Source organism: Myotis brandtii, unplaced genomic scaffold (assembly GCF_000412655.1).
Source record: "Myotis brandtii unplaced genomic scaffold, ASM41265v1 scaffold276, whole genome shotgun sequence".
In the NCBI taxonomy this organism is placed as follows: domain Eukaryota; kingdom Metazoa; phylum Chordata; class Mammalia; order Chiroptera; family Vespertilionidae; genus Myotis; species Myotis brandtii.
Window position 1 is genome coordinate 1323584 of NW_005360509.1, and position 4741 is coordinate 1328324.

A 4741-nucleotide genomic window follows, 5' to 3' on the forward strand; every position below is an offset into this window, starting at 1 on the left:
AGCGGTTGGGAGCCAACAGTCCTGGATTGTGAGAGGGACATTTCTTGAGGGGTCCCAGATTGGAGAGGTGCAGGCTGGGCTGAGGGACCTCCCCCCAGTGCACAAATTTCGTGCACCGGGCCTCTAGCACATACATAAAATCATATCTTCTTTATCCGTTCATCTATCAATGAAACCTAGGTTGCTTCCACATCTTGGCTATTGTAAATAATGCTGCAATGGACATGGGGGTGTGCATATGCATATATCTTTGTGAATTAGTGTTTTTGTGTTCTTTGGATAAATATGCAGAAGTGGAATTGATGGGTTGTATGGTAGTTCTATTTTTAATTTTGAGGGTCCTCCATACTATTTTCCATAGTGACTGCACCAGTTTACAATCCAACCAACAGTGAGTGCAGGAGGGTTCCCTTTTCCCTATATCCTCACCAACACTTGTTGACATTTTGATAATAGCTATTCTGACAGGTGTGACGTGATATCTCATTGTGGTTTTGATTTGTATTTGCTTGATGATTAATGATGTTGAGCATCTTTTCATATGTTTGTTGGAAATCTGAATGTCTTCTTTGGAGAAATGTCCAGGTCCTCTGCCCTTTTTCACTGGATTCTTTTCCTTTCTTTTTTTAATATTGGGTTGTTTCCAGTCTTTTTTCTAGTTGCTGCACTGGGAGAATTTGGGTTATATCCTTCTGAGAAATAGAAATCCTCTGATTCTATAAATTATTAAACCAGACATGTTGGTACTGGTGATATCATACCGATTATAAATCACATTTATTATATTGGGTTAAAATATAAGAACAAAACTTGAGTAGCTACTTACTCTACTGATGTGCTTTCTGATACACAGTGGTTTGCAGTGAGGAAATTTTGATAGGATTATAGTCACTTAAACTTATGCTTAAGATAGGTAATAAAGGAATCCTGTGCTATTCACTGACAACTCTTTTCATCTCATTATTTTTGTCCAACTTTCTGCAAATCGCCCTGCACTCCTCGATAAAATTCTCTTCTCTACCTCCTCCAAGTTTCTGCTTCATCACCATTTCTTAACAATTTTGAATCTGACTATGAAAGGAGAAGAGGTGAGAAAGAGAAGGAAAAAGACAGAAGGCTAAAATGAGTCAGGAAAGGAGTACATTTTATGTTCAATGTGCAAATATGCATGTATGTGCATGTCCACCTGAACACACATGTATGTTTGTGTATGTTAAGATGGATTAGTGCCCTAAGTCCAAACATGTACATTTAGAATGAAGTTAGTTATTTTTTGTCTTGGTTCTATTTTGTAACAACAATTCACATAACTATTAAACAGAAATGATTTGCATAAAAGTAGGTACTTTTCACTCTTTTTCAGACACTGAGCACTGTGGCATCAGGACAATTAAATATGGTCCTAAGACACAGGACCTCCTGGTTTCCTGAAAACTTGCCAAACTTCCAAAGAGAATTTATTTCATTTGAATTGAGAGGTAAACTCAGAGTTCTACTATTATTTTAGAAAAACAAAACAAAACATAACAAAAACCCCACACAGCAAAAATACTCTCCATCCTGTTTGTAAAATTGTTTTCCTTATGGGGTAGCCTAATATCCTAATTTTTCTCAACTTATTTTTATTAAATTAAAAGTTTGTTGAAAATTAGGGTTTATGTTGAAATAATATACTTATTGAACTATTATAAACCACTGCTACTATTTGTTCAAAACTAGTTCAAAACTAATTAGATTTGTGACCTTAAGCAAATGAGTTTATTTTTCTGATGCTTGTTTTCATTATTTCTGAGAAAGACATTTATTATACCAGTTCCACTTATTATTAGTCATGTTGGTATATGATTGGTGTCCAAATGTTGGTGATGTTAAATTCAGTCCTGTGGGGTCCCAAGAACAAAATGAATGGAAAACTCTTGAAGCAAGTACATCCTTAATACTTGCTCCACATCAGTGCCAAGACCACTATGTGGTTTCATAACCTGGTGAAACAGGCCGGATAAGCATTTTTACCGAGACCAGTAGGAGGCCTAAGTATCCTGCTGTACACCTGCTTTTTTTTTTCTTAAGCCCTCCTTCATTCTTCCTTGGCTTTCATGGATAGGGGTAAACCTTGGCAAAGTCATTTCATATCACATGTACATGGAAAGGTGAGAACTATCAAAAGGTTGGTCCATGCAGAAAAGAATTCCAAGTAAATAAAATATTTCTCCAATACAAATCTAATTATACTATCCATAAATGCTACACCTAGTCTCTTAAAAAGTATATCCCAAGGTTAATGATTGAGTTATATATCTAGGAGGTTTCCTTTTGTCCTTGACCCACAAGAATTCGTTAGAGCTGGAGTGAAAGGAAATGCCTCGCACTCCCTCTAGAGGGAAAAGTGTGCTATTAACTTACTTCAGAGGATGCGTTCAGCACATTTGTGAATGAGTATGCTTAGTTAGAAAAGCCCAAAGTATCACACAGATTCATTTAGTTGAGAAACTATGATACTAGGCACTGTGTGAAAATCCTAATAGGCAAGATGGTTTTAAAGTGTAGGAAAAGGAAGGGAGGTAAAATATTTATGCAAATGCATATAATATAAAGTAGAAACCAACAGATTTATTAAGATAGGCACAAAACAGCAAAGGAGGGCAGGAATGATTCCATGGATGAAATAATATTTCAGTGGAAATCTTCATGAACCAGAGACATGGGCGAAAAAGGAAGAAAATGTATTGTTTAAATAAGCTTTGTAAATAACTATAAATTTTTTTAATTTCAAAAAATACACTTTTCATATACCAAAAATACTTTGTAAATTATGGTCTTCCTTTGCTTGTTCAGCTTCACCTTCTCCCACTTTCTACCTAACACTGTATGCTTTAGATGTCCTAAAATACTTGTAGTTTCTCCGATGTCACCCTTCTGTGTCTGTGATCATGCATTCTCTTTGCCTAGAACACTTCCTCTTCTTTTATCTTGGAATCTTTTGTTTACTCTTAAGAATCAGCTCAAACATCTTATTTTCCTGAAAGTTTTTCTTATACCTCAGCTCTTTCATTCCTTCAACCAATGAGATTGGCCTAAACACATTCTTCTTTGCGCCCGAAGCTCCCTGGCTGTCTTAGTATCTACCACGTATTTCTGCAGTTGTCACTGCCATCTACCCTGCTAGTTTATAAACCCTTCAAGGGGAGGGGGGACATCTTCATCATTCTTATATTCCCATGACATAGTACAGCGCCTTGAACAGGGTGTGTTCTCAGTAAATGTGGAGCTGAGTTGTACTTTTAGACTTTCCGGCGTGTATTCTGAGCTGTGCTGTATTTTAGGGATGGGGCACAGGTGAAGGGAGATCCCGCTGTCTGGCCTTTGTTTATTTTGCACATGTGATGTAATAAGTGAGGGGATATTATTACCTCTAATTATAACATTCTTTGGAAGCTACTCAAAGGTATATGAGGACTATGATTTACATTATTTTGTGACAGAAATTACTTATGTCAAAGGTGTATTCAATGAATCGGAGAACTCTCAGGCAGAATGCCAATGTTTATGTCTGTGGTAAAGAAACGAATCACTTTTATGTATTTCGGCTGAGAGTGACTTGACTCCAATTCTTTAGCAGCCACACAGAGAGGGTTAAGGAGATCCTCAGCTCTGACAGTTTTTCTACTTTTTTTAAAAAAAATAATTTCCAGTAACATCAGCCTTTTCTGTACTGCTCAGACCTATACCCATCTATTCCTCTATCATAAATATCAGCCCTCAGTGTACTGAAAACATTACCAAGCCAAAGAGGAGAAAATGACCTCTGAGCAGAAAGCGAAAACTGCTCAGGAGAGAGAGACTCAGTTGTGATTTATAGTAAGACCCCCTCAGAATAGAAACCAAGCAACAGCTGAATTAAAATGAGTATATTGGATCCTTCAGAAAAACTATCTGATACCCAAGAGCTAAAAACTACTTATGATTTCTATAGAATATTTTTCCAAGCTTTTGGATATCCCTTGAATTTTTTTCTCTAATTGAGAACTTAAGACAGTGGTTTAAATTAGTTATTCTTTAAACCTAAGTGGCATGATGAAAATTCTGCTACCAAGAAATCAGTCTGAAGAGATAAATGGAGGTTTTGGAAAACAGAGGTATGAATGCTATTAGGAAAGTACTAATAAGCTTAATTTTTCTGATGTCTTATTATTATTTTAAACTACTTAGGCCCACCTAGATATATTCCATCTCCCTATCATGGGGTTCTTCTCTTGCTTCTAATTTATCCCTTAGTCTTCAGCTTTTTTTGTCTTTTAACATAATTTGCTCATGTGACTTATAATTATAATTACAATAAAATAGCTACAGAATCCACCAGAGCAGTGACCATGACTCCTTTGTCTGGCACAAGTGGGTACTCAATATATATTTTGTGGATGAATAAACAAATTAATTAGTAGAACCTTTAGTAAATTGATGAATTAGTATTTATTATATACTGAAATCCATGGTTGATTTCTGACATGCATGAAACAAATCCTTATCCTTCTGTAAAGCATGTGTCATAATATGCCCATTTTTCAGTTTGGGAAATTGAGATGTAGGGAGGTTACATAACTTGTCAAAGCCATCCTAAATAAATGGTGAGATCAGGATCTAAAGAAAAGCGCCTTGCTGTTTGCCAGTTGTGACCACAGCCTATTGTGGAGCCTCATGGTGGAGCAGGGAGCACCAAGGGGTAGTCAGAAAACAGGGTCCT